Source organism: Sceloporus occidentalis, unplaced genomic scaffold (genome assembly GCF_023333645.1).
Source record: "Sceloporus occidentalis isolate IW3139 unplaced genomic scaffold, rSceOcc1.0.p SCAF_1, whole genome shotgun sequence".
In the NCBI taxonomy this organism is placed as follows: Eukaryota; Metazoa; Chordata; class Lepidosauria; order Squamata; family Phrynosomatidae; genus Sceloporus; species Sceloporus occidentalis.
In genome coordinates, this window is record NW_028316981.1 from 319588237 (window position 1) to 319600517 (window position 12281).

The following is a 12281-nucleotide window of genomic DNA, read 5'->3' on the forward strand; positions in this document are numbered from 1 at the left end:
TCATCAGAGCCTTAGTCCAGTCCTCAAACCGCTTCAACACCTTGGCTCTCTATCCTTCCAGCATTTCTTTTTGGCCCACTTGAAATGCTATCTGAACATCATTTTATTTTTTACAAATTCAAATTATACAATAGCATCAATTTCATCCCCATGGTCCACATTGTTTCCCAGCTCTCTAATTCATTACTATGTCTAAGATTTTGAGGCCACTTAATCATAAACTCCTTTGTCCTCTCATCTTCTAAGTCCAATCACAACAATATATTGTACATTTTCCTGATCAGATATTCACACTTGGTGAATAACCGAGTCTCAAATTCTGTCTTTCTAAAGTTCAAAGCCATACTTTTCTAATCTGTTTTTTTAATCTTTCAAACAGTTGTCTGTATTAGTACCAGTGCACATTTATTGGCACCAGAGCGCATTTCCCAAACATTAGGAAGAACATCTTGGTGGCAAGAGCTGTTGGCAGTGGAATGGAATCCCTTGGAAGACATTGGGCTCTCCTTGCTGGAATTTTCCAAAACAGAGGCTGGAGGACCAACTATCAGGAATGCTTAAGCGGTGGATTTCCTGCATCTGCAGAGGGTTGCATGAAATTACTCTTGGGATCCTCTCCAAACTTCTTGGATTTATTTGTCAGGACGGGGAAGCTTCCAACCTATAGATAGGGGTGATCATGAGGCAGCATCAAAGTAGCCATATTCATAGAATCATAACGTTGGAAGAGACCCCAAGGGCCATCTAGTCTAACACTATTCTGCCATGCAGGAACACACAATCAAAGCATTCCCAACAGATGGCCATCCAGCCTCTGTTTAAAAACCTCCAAAGAAGGAGACTCCACCACCCTCCAAGGCAGCAGCGTTTTCCACTGTTGAACAGCTCTTACTGGCAGGAGGTTCTTCCTAATGTTGAGCTGGAATCTCTTTTCCTGTAGCTTGAATCTATTGCTCTGTGTCCTAGGTTCTGGATAAGCAGAAAACAAGCTTGCTATATCCTTAATATCACACCCCTTCAAAATTTAAACAGGGCTATCATATTACCTCTTAACCTCCTCTTCTCCAATCTAAACATTCCCAGATTCCTAAGCCACTCCTCATAGAGCTTGCTGGTTTCCAGGCCCTTCACCATTTGGGTCGCTTTCCTCTGGACATGCTCCAGTTTCTCCTCATCCTTTTTAACTTGTGGTGCCCAGAACTGGACACAGTATTTTAGGTGATGCCTGACCAAAGCAGAATAGAGTGGCCCTATGACTTCCCTTGATCCAGACATTATAATTCCATTGGTGCAGCCTAGATTCGCATTGGCCTTTTTAACTGTTGCATCACATTCTTGTCTCATGTTCAATTTGTGGTCTACTAGGAATCCTAGATCCCTTTCACATGTAGTCTTGTTAAACCCAGTGTCCCACATCCTACATCTATACATTTCATTTTTTTCTGCCTATGTGCAGTACCTTACATTTCTATATTGGTTGGGGGATTTTGTTTGCTGCACTTCAAAAAAGTTAAATTTTCCAGGTTCTGTAGAGCCATATGTGGATCCGCAGTGGCTCCTTGCAATGCCAACAATTGCCAAGGCAAAAAGGGCTCTAGCACACCTGACAAGAAAGGAAAGATTTGGGTGCAGGTGTGGGCTGTGGTAATGGCAGCCATCCAGGTATCTATCTACCAGAAAATATGGTTTGCTTAAACCCAAGTTATGGAACCTTAGACTTAAATTATATTGAAACCAATGGGAATCCAACCCACTTTGAACTGTGCTTCCAACTGGGTCCTTGCTTGCAGTTAATTGCATTCGTGGGTTTTTGTTTTGCTTTGCTTTGCTTTTTGTTTCACATTTCCTCTTGTAATAACAAATCCCTGGCAAATTCAGTGCTACTGCGGTTGGATGAAGAGGGAAGAGGAAAAAAACAGGGTCTGGTTTTAATCGTGAGTGGTTTTTGTGGTTAAGTTGGAGGGGAAGGGGGAGTGTTGAAATAGCCTTCAGAGACAGAAGGGAAGAAAAGCGGCTCTCTTCTGAGAACAAGAACTCACACACCTCATCTGTGTGTAAGCAGGGGACCCGTATTGTCTATATGTCTTCTCACAAACTCACATGTTAAAACTACAACATCTCCTGATAAAATAACCATACGCTGAGCTCCTGAAAATGGCACCAAAGAAGTCTCCTTCTATGGTGATATGCACATCCCCAGATATTTGCTCCAGTTGCTGCATTTGGATTCTCTTAGAGTGTTCTTTACTGAGCTGCCCTGTCATTTTAGGAGGATCTTTTAAAAAGTGGGGGGGGGGGGGGAACCTGACCCTATTATTCAGGAGGCTAGAATAATTTTATTATTCCTTCCAAAAAAATTACCTCGGGGCATCGTAACCTCCTGCCTTCTGAAAAGAGACCTTTGCAGATGAATGACCTACTTTTCCTTGCAAATGGGCTTTTTAGTTACCAATTCATGGTCTCAAATCAAACCTCTGCAATGACCCATTCACTTTGACTGCTTCATCCTATAAAGCCCCATACAATGTTTTTCCCCTCATAACCTTCCTCAAACTTTCAGCTTCTAATGTTCTCATCAAACTCCAACAGCATTCTCTTCTTCTCCTGCCTTTTCTTGGTCCTGGTATCTGCTGAAACCTGAAGGACCATCAAGTCAAAGATGGAGCAAGCTTCTTTCCTGCTGCTTCAGAAGATAAACAACCAAACTGATGGATCCAAATTACAAGGAAGGAGATTCCAAATAAACTTTTAGAAGACTTTTTTGATGGTAAGAAATTGACTCGCTGAAAAGATGGTGGACTCTCCTTCTCTGTGGGTTTTTAAACACAAGTTGGATGACCACCCCTCAGACTGCTTTACCTGGGGACTCCACACTGACAGCGCTACAGGAATCTTAAAATACCTTCCATCTTCATGATCTTCTGGTTCATCGAGGGCTTGGCCTCCAGCAGAAGAGCCAAAGAGATGTAGTGCCTGGAAGGTTGGACTCCAACCCTCTAGGATGCCAGGGTTCGAATCACTGGGTGACTTTGGGCAAGGTAGTGGCAAACCTACTCTGGATATATGGAGCCAAGGAAACCTTATGAGAGGCAGTGGGGTGTAGTGGATGGAGGGTTGGATTGTGACTTCAGGATCCCAGGGTTCAAATCACTTCTCAGCCATACAAACCCACTGGTTGACCTTAGACATATTACACTCTTCCCTCAGACTCAGGGAAAGGTAATGGCAAACTTCCTCTGATTATATGTTGCCATAAAAACCTTTTGAGAAGCAGTGGGGTGCAGTGGCTGGAGGTTGGACTAGGACTCAAGAATCCCAGGGTTCTGTTCACTTTTCAGCCATGGAAACCCACTGCGTGACCTTGGACAAGTCACACTCTTTCAGTCACCCAAAGAGAGCATGACAAACTGAAGAAATCTGGCCATGAAAAACCTAGGAGAGGGTGGCCAAAAGTCAGTCAACGTGAAGTCATATACAGTCAGCCCTTCATAGTCAAGGACTTTTTATCCACAAATTCAGGTATCCATGGCTTGAAAATAAACCTTGATTTTGCCATTTTATATAAGGGACACCATTTTACTCCGCCATTGTATTTAACGGGGCTTCAGCATCCATGGATTTTGGTATCCCCAGAGGGTACTGGAACCAAATCCCAGCAGATACCAAGGATCCACTGTAATATCAAACTGCAACTGCTGGGACATATGTGTGCAAGAAATGCAAATTATTACTCTGCCCTTAACATATGGACACATTCTGGAGATTTCCTGCTCTGTTTCATTCTCTTAAATGTATTGAATTATCTGGGACAATTTGAGGCTACAGAGTCACAGTTCACCCATCTCTGTAGCCACCTTTTCAGCACCTTTTAGGCAGTCTAATGGATTTAAAAACCTTTCTAAGGACCATATCACATGGAGGCAAATTGGAGGCAAATTGGTTAAATCCCGTGCAGAAACGAGATTTTAAAATCTGCTTTTGCAGGTTGTTTTTCAGACGCATTTGCGTCAATGAGAAATCATGTGACATTAATCTGAATGCAAAGTCAAACTTTCCGACTTTTCATTCAGATTAATGACACATTACTTCTCATTGAAGCAAACGTTATCTGAAAAACTAACTGCTTTTGTGGATCATTTCTAATTTCTGTTCATGTTAACCTCTAACGTCATGTGAAAAACAACCCACTTTTGTGGGGGGTTTCACTTCAAATGAAGTTTCTGCATGGGATCCATCCCATGTGATAAACTCGACTTGGCTGTTAAGTTTTCATAGGCTACAGCCATACCTCACTGGATGTGCAGAGATGACTGACATCTATGCAATTTGATTGTCAACTTGACATGTCTACACCTGTGTGGATAATCCCACAGTGAAGGAAAATCAGTGAGAATCAATGTGCCAAGAAGGAAATTCAAGAAATTAAAGAAATTGAAAAGGAAAAACATAATGTAATGCAGCAATAATACTAAATATTCAATGTACCGGTAGCTATTCTATTGTTATAACTGTTATTGTTATTGCTATTTTCTCAAGCAATGCTAACTCCCATGTCATTGGGGCAACCTTTTAAAGTCTTGGGCACCCTCCTCTGGACACCTTCTAGGTTGCTAACATCCTTCGTAAGCAGGACTCCAGATCAGATGTTGTCAAAGCAGAATGGGATGCCACTGATTTATCTTCATTCCCATTTTACAGTGTTAACTTTTCCCCATTTCTGTTGGGCTGTGAGGTAGCCTTCCTCTCTCCTCTTCCAGCTTTTTAGACATCCCTCTTTGACTCCCTCAACTTCAAAGTCTCAAAAAGAAGGAAGGGATCTATCAGCCATTGCTCTTTCTCATGCTTCCCCTTTCTGTCTTTGAGCCAGAGCTTGGAAATGTTCCATTTTGGACTACAACTCCCCAAATCCCCCAACCGGCATCACCAAATCTTTTCCTACAATATCCCTTCCTTTGTAGGAGGACATTTTCTGCACAACGGATACAAAACCAGGAAAGGGGATGATATATTACATTAGACAGCAGGGTGGGGGAAGGAATCCTTCTCCAGGGAGCTGACATTCCACAGCTTTTTAATAGTGCTTTAATTGCATTTAATGGTGCACTTTTAAAACAGTGTTTTCAAAGTGTTCTTCAAGGAGACAATTCAGTGCCTCAGCTGGAAACCTGTCCAAGAATCCATTTCTGTCATTCTGTAGGTATTTCAAGATCTTTTCATCAGTGCCACTGCATTTGTCATCTTCTGCCTGAGACACAGCAGGTGTCTCTAGGGACTGGGAAGGACAATGGTGCAGTTCAGCACCATGGAAAGCAACATCTTTGCTTATTAGCAGATCTTGGACAGAACAGCCGATAGATCTAGGGGAGGGAAGCATAACTGATGTCTTTTCCCTGGACATTTCATCGCATGGCAAAAATCTGTTGTTGAGAGACCTCCACCTGGAATAGTACCGTGTCCAGTTCTGGTCATCACAGTTCAAAAAGGATGTTGAGAAGCTGGAGTGGGTCTAGAGAAGGACCACCAAAATGGTGAAGGTTCTGGAAATCACCAAGCCTTCTGAGGAGTGACTTAGGGAGTGGGGTATATGTTTATGCTGGAGAAGAGAAGATTAAGAGGTAGGCTAAAAATACAGGGAAAGGGCTCAAAACATAGGAAAAGAGATTCCACCTCAACATTTGTCCATGTGGTCACTGGTAGATTTTCAAACTCAAGGAAATTTAATGTCCATTTACAATTCAAAGAAGTTGTTGTTGTTTGGAATCCAGCATGTCTCCTTCCTTTGTGAAGCCTGTGTAGGTAGAGAACACTGAATTTCTCAAGTCTTCATGTTTTGAATCAGAAAAACTTTAGGTGGTGTAGAGGCAAAGCATGCCAATCAGCCCCAATATTAGAAACAATTGCTTTACCTTTGTTAGGAGTAGACCCCTCAGATGGCAAGGTCCCAGTGCACTGGCTCTTTCCATAGGATTCCCTTGTGACGGCTAAAATGCAGTATCTTGAAATCAAAAAAACATCTAGTGGTAGCCATGTTGGCCATATAGCAAATCCAATAACATCCAAACAATGATGCCTTTATAATGATACATAATGATAGGTATAATGATACTTCTGCTCATAAGTTTTGTTTTCCATCCCTCTTATCATAGCAATAGCAATAGCAGCTTCATTTATGTACCACTTCATAGTAAACTAAGCAGTCTCTAATCAGTTTCCAAAGTGTAAGCTAATTTTCCCCAACAAGCTGGGGACTCATTTTAGCAACCTATGAAAGGATGCCAGGCTGAGTTGACCCTGGAGCCCTTGGCTGGAATTGAACTCACAACCTTTGTGAGTGAGTGGCTGCAGTACCGGCATTTGACCACTGTGCCACCAGGGCTCCCTATCATCCTCATTCTCCTTCTCTAAACCTGCTCCAGCTTGTCTATATCTGTCTTAAAACGAGGTGCCAAGAACTGAATGCAGCACTTCAGATGAGGTCTAACCAGTATAGAATACAATAGGGCTATTACTCCCTTTGGCTTGGAAACTATGCTTCTATTAATGCAGGCTACAATGGCATTTTCTTTCTTTGCTGCAGCATCACACTGATGCCTCATGTTCAATTTATGATCAACAACAATCCAAAGATTCTTTTCACATGTAGTACTGCTGAGCCAGGTTACCCCCCCCCCCCCCAATCCTATACGATCAGTGTGCTTGCATGCACATGCCACCATTGAATAGTATGGGTTGTGGTGATCCATGGATGCTCAAATCCATGGATGGGAAGCCTGCCAATACCAAGATTCTACTGTATAGCCTGTGTGCTGTAGCCGTCTGTCTGTGGCACAGGGAGTCTGGAAGACTCAGGGTTCAAATCCCTGCTTCTCCATGAAACCCCACTGGTTGACCTTGGGCAAGTCACACGCTCTCAGCCTCAGACAAAAGCAAAAGCAAACACCCTATAAACTAATCTTGCCAAGAAAAGCTAATGAGAGGTTCATCTTAGAGTTGCCAGAAGTCAAAAACAACTTGAAGGCATACCACAACAACAACAATAACAACAGCCAGAAAAGTGACCTGTGTACATCAGGAATGATGCACAATGTGATACTGGCTAAGGATTGCCAACATGCATCAGCAGAGCCCAGTATGTATTGGCATACTCTTGCCAGTGTCCTGTTATGCACCTTTACAATTCACTACCAGGGTTCCTAAGCACCTCTGCTACATAGCTAAGTATGCATACAATTATACAACATAGACTGCAATAGAGAGCTCCAGGCTAAGATAATAATGATTGTGGGGGGGTTTGGTAAAAGATATGGTAATGGAGAGAAAACCTAATTGCCCCACGATATCCAAGTGCTGGCACCCACTGGCTTCCATGTCAATGATCAATCCACTCAGTGTTTTAGTCCAAATTTTATTTTATTTTAATTAAATTTTTATTAGGAGAAACTCTTCATACAATAAAACTGCATATAGCACACCCACTCCATACATGGGCTCGTCTTACATGGATTTGAGGTTACATGGCTGGCGAGCCCTAATATGGTGAATGGGGCTCATGCCCATGGCACGCCATGCACTGCACGACTGGGAGCATGCCCCCTTCAAATGAATGGGGCTTCATCATATGTGGAATTTGCCTTACGCGGGGGGGGGGGGGGTCCAGAACAGATCCCTCTCGTAAGGGGAGGGCACATTGTATAATGAAAATGCATACAGTAAAACAAAAGCATAAAAAAAATTACACACACTCAAAACATAGATAAACATAAAAATACAGTCACATGTTGGAGAGGTAATAATGACTTCCAGCTTTTCAACTAACGGTTATATATGATGTGATATAATTTTGTTTTCTATTGTCAATCCTTTATCTTACATTTTTACTGTTGATTAACCTGTTAACTCTTGTTGCTGTTTGTTGTTGTGTGCTTTGAAATAGGCAACCTAAGGTGAACCTATCACAGGTTTTTGTAGGCTGAGGTTGTATCACTTGCCAAGGCCAGCCAGTGGGTTTCCATGGCTGAGCAGGGATTCGAACTCTAGTCTCCAGAGTTGTAGTCCAATGTTCAAACTTTAAAGTCCAACTACTGAACATTTCTCCTGTTGTATCTGCAAGAAAGTAATTACTGCGTCCTAATCTCTCTTAAAATTACTTAAAGATTTCTCTCTAATTAAGACAGCTCATCCATCTCAGTCAAGTCAAACAATTTCAGAATTCAATCTTCTTTCATCAGGTCTGCCTTATACTTCCATTTTAGAGTTTTACTCCAAATTTTAAAGGAACTATCCATGGTTCTGTATTCTGTCCACAAAACTGGTTCATCAATATCAGCTCTAGGAATCTGTAAGGCGGTTTTCTTTTAATTCCACTGGAGGTGAGCATTTCCACTTGATCTGGAGGATCAAATGCTCTTGCTCATGCAGGCTTGATGGAACCCTAAGGGAGTCCATATAAATCAAAAAGAGACAAAAGTTGTACTTCCCAACCGGCAATTGCTATATTGTTTGACTGCATGGCAGGAGAGCGGCTGTTTGGGCCGGGGAAGGGAATCGTGGATTGATGTTGGCCGTTGCCAGCCGTAGACGGGCTCATAAAAAACTTTATGGGGCATTTTCACAACCTGCCTCTGATATATACGACTAAAGAGATGGCTGTAACAGCACATGGCATGTAGCAAGGTTCCTTTCAGTGGTTGATCCTAAATTCTTATCTCGCTGTTGTCATAGGCTTCTGGTCAAAATGTAGCCTTTAAATCAGGGATGGGAAGCACAGGGCATCCAGAGGATATTGGATTGCAACCACCATCATTCCTCACCATCAGCTCTGTGGACTAGGGATGAGGGGAGTTAAAGGCATAGGACTTTATCACATGGAGGCAAATTGCTTAAATCCCGTGCAGAAACAGGATTTTAAAATTTGGAAAACACCTGCAAAAGCAGGAAGTTTTCAGGCATGTTTCCTTGAAAGAGAAATAATGCAAAAATACGCCAAATGGAAAGTTGACAAAAATAACTCCTTTTTACTTTCGGAATTTCCTGAAAGTAAAAAGGATTTGTTTTTGTCGGCTTTCCATTTGGTGTATTTTTGCATTGTTTCTCTTTTGGGCAAGCGTTGGCTGAAAAACATGCCACATTTGCGGGTTTTTTCTACTTTTAAATCTAGTTTTTGCCTGGGATTCGTCCAATGTGATAAAGTCCATAGAGCCATAGAGTTGGAAGAGATCACAAGGGCCATCCAGCCCAAGCCTCTGCCATGCAGAAACTCTCAATCAAAGCATCAGAGGCGGTTTCTTCAGAAATATAGCCATGAGCACCTGGAATTCCCAGATGGTCTCCCATGCGGGTTCTAACCAGAGCTGACATTGCTTAGCTTCCAAGATTCGATGGGATCTGGTGCCTTCATGCTATTTGGGCTCACTGTATTATCACCTAAGTTATAACTATGAAAGGAAGCTTGGGATCTGGAACAAATTACCACTGAATTTACTAGGACTTACTCTGAGTAGACTTTGCAATCCCCGCCATCCGAAGCCCTCCTCAATGCTCCCACCACGGTGGGGAGCAAAGGGCTGCCTCCTCTTCCTCCTCCTCCTCTTCCCCCCAAAGGATTTTCTTGGCAAATTTTGTCAGAGTGGATTTGCCACTGCCTTCCTCTGAGGCTGAGAGAGTATGACTTGCCCAAGATCAGCCAGTGGGTTTACATGGCCAAGCTGGGATTCAAACTCTGGTCCAAAGCTCAAACCACTACACCATGCTGGCTCTCATGATACTGTCTGACTATATCCACAAGATTGTTGCAGTGATAGAGTCACACATTCATACACATTCACAATCCCTGGGATTTGTAGTTTTGTGAGCCACCAGCACTCTTTGGAAGAGAAGGTTCTCCAGTGAAATTCTATATCTCCTTCTTTGGAGGTCTTTAAACAGAGACTGGATGGCCCTTGTGGTCTCTTCCTACTCTATGATTATATATATATCCATCCAGCCTCTGTTTACAGAGAAGGAGGGTCCACCATCCTTCAAAGGAAGGTGTTACACTGTCAAATAGCTCTTACAGTCAAGAAATTCCTTCTAATGTTGAGCTGGAATCTCTTTCCCTGTAGTTTGCATCCACTGTTCCATGTTCTAGTCTCTGGAGTAGCAGAAAACAAGCTTGCTCCATCCTCAATAGGAAAGCCCTTCAAATACTTAAATAAGGCTATCACATCACCTCTTAACCATCTCTTCTCCAGACTAAACATCCCCAGCTTCCTAAGCCATTCCTCATAAGGCATGGTTTCCAGACCCTGCACCATTTTGCTCACCCTCTTCTGGATATGCTCCACTTCTCAACATCCCTTTTTGAACTGTAGTATCTAGAACTGGACACAGTATTCCAGGTGAGGCCTGATCACAGCAAAATAGAGTGCTTCCACATAGAAAAGTTAAAAATATCATTAAACCACCTGTGAAGGTAGTAGGACAAAGAGAAGACTCTCTGTGGAGGATCTCAAAGCATGGGCATGCTCATATGTATGAACACAGCCCTCCTGGTAGCCTGAACCTGATCCAGATAGGGTTTTAGTAAAATGTAGTTAAATTTCCAGAATTGCACTCCAATGAGACAGGGACATAGCCAAGGGGGGGGGGTTCTTAGGGTCCGGACCCCCCCTTCCATTAGAAAAATGAATGGTGTGTGCTGCTGCGCTGCCACAGCCAAGCCCCATTATAATGGTGGCACTTAGTCTGGAACCACCACCCCCCCGCCTTCCTAAAATCCTAGCTACGTCCCTGAATGAGATCTGGAAGGCTGTGTGCTTCCCACCTATTTTTCCTCATACATGCATAATTAGTTAATGCACTCATCTGGAGCATGAAAACTCCTTTTTAGAGGTCAATATTGGAGTTTGAAATGTATTTTGGAAAAGCTGCAGAAGCCTTCAGCCTCGTAAAGCATTTAGCAACTGAAAGTGAGCAGGGATCTGTTTGTTTGTTCATTGTTTAGTTGCATAAAATGGCCCTTTTCTGCTTATGTTTCCTGCAACCATAGATAATTTCAATGATCTTAAAGATGCCAGTGATGTTTTGAACTGACATCCTCTGCCTTTTGAATGCCTCAGAGATCGCATCAGCTATAAAAGCCCAGCAAAACAAATAAATCAAGAAATAAATACCACATGGCATTGTTGTGGTAAACATGGAAAAGTTTTTTTAAAAAATCCAGACCACCGAATCAGGGAGCAGCCAAGGATAAAAGTCTACCTATTTTAGTCCCTGTAAGGATCAGAATCTGTGGATTTGCCCCAAGCATAAAAAAAGTGTTTGCAGAGAACTAACTTCAGATGGCTTAAGCAAGTGAGTCATGTTACATGAAGCAAGGGAGCAAAAAGTATAACATAGTGGTGACAGTGTTTGTCTAAGGGTGTGTCTACACAGCAGAAATAATATAGTTTGGCACACATTTCAATGCTGTAGTTCCATCTTCTGGAATCATGGGAGTCTAAGTTTTATAGGGTCTTTAGTCTTTTCTGCCAAAGAATGCTGCTATCTCACAAAACTACAAATCCCAGGACTCTGTGGCATAGAGCCATGGCAATTAAAGTGGTGTCAAACTGCATTATTTCTACAAGGCTGACACAATGCTAGAGTTACACATTCATAACTGATTCGCATTCACAATCCCTAGGATTTGTACTTTTGTGAGCCACTTTGGAAGAGAAAGCTAAAGACCTTGTAAAATTACCAATCCCAGGATTCCATAGAATGGAACTACAGCACTTAAATGAGTCTCAAACTGCATTAATTTTACAGCATAGATGCAGGCATGGGTCAGTCCCCAGTATCCAGGGACATTTTACAAAAATTAACACCAGAGGTCGGAGCCACATGCAGCCCATAGGTGGCACGTTCCTCGCCCTTGGACCAAGCCTAGGGAGACCCGGGTTCTAATCCTCACTCACAAAACTCACTAGGCAACCTGAGACTCTGTCAATAACCTACGTCATCAAACTGGTGTGTTGTTGGTCTCTCATATGCGTCATTGGGCTTCTTAAAGGAGAGGCAACAAGATGCCTGGGGGATTCTGGGAGTTGTGATTAAGATAAAAGCACCTTCTCCAAGCTCTGCAGCATCCACATGGAATAGACATAGGGAAGGATCCTGTCCATATCTTATCTATATGTAAGTTCCCAGGTGAAAAAGGTTGGATATTTGTGGCTGAAGCAAAATGGCTACATTCACTTCAAGACTGCTGAAACCAAGTTGCACATGTGTTGCCCTTCCATAAGGTTGTGCATTTTGCATCT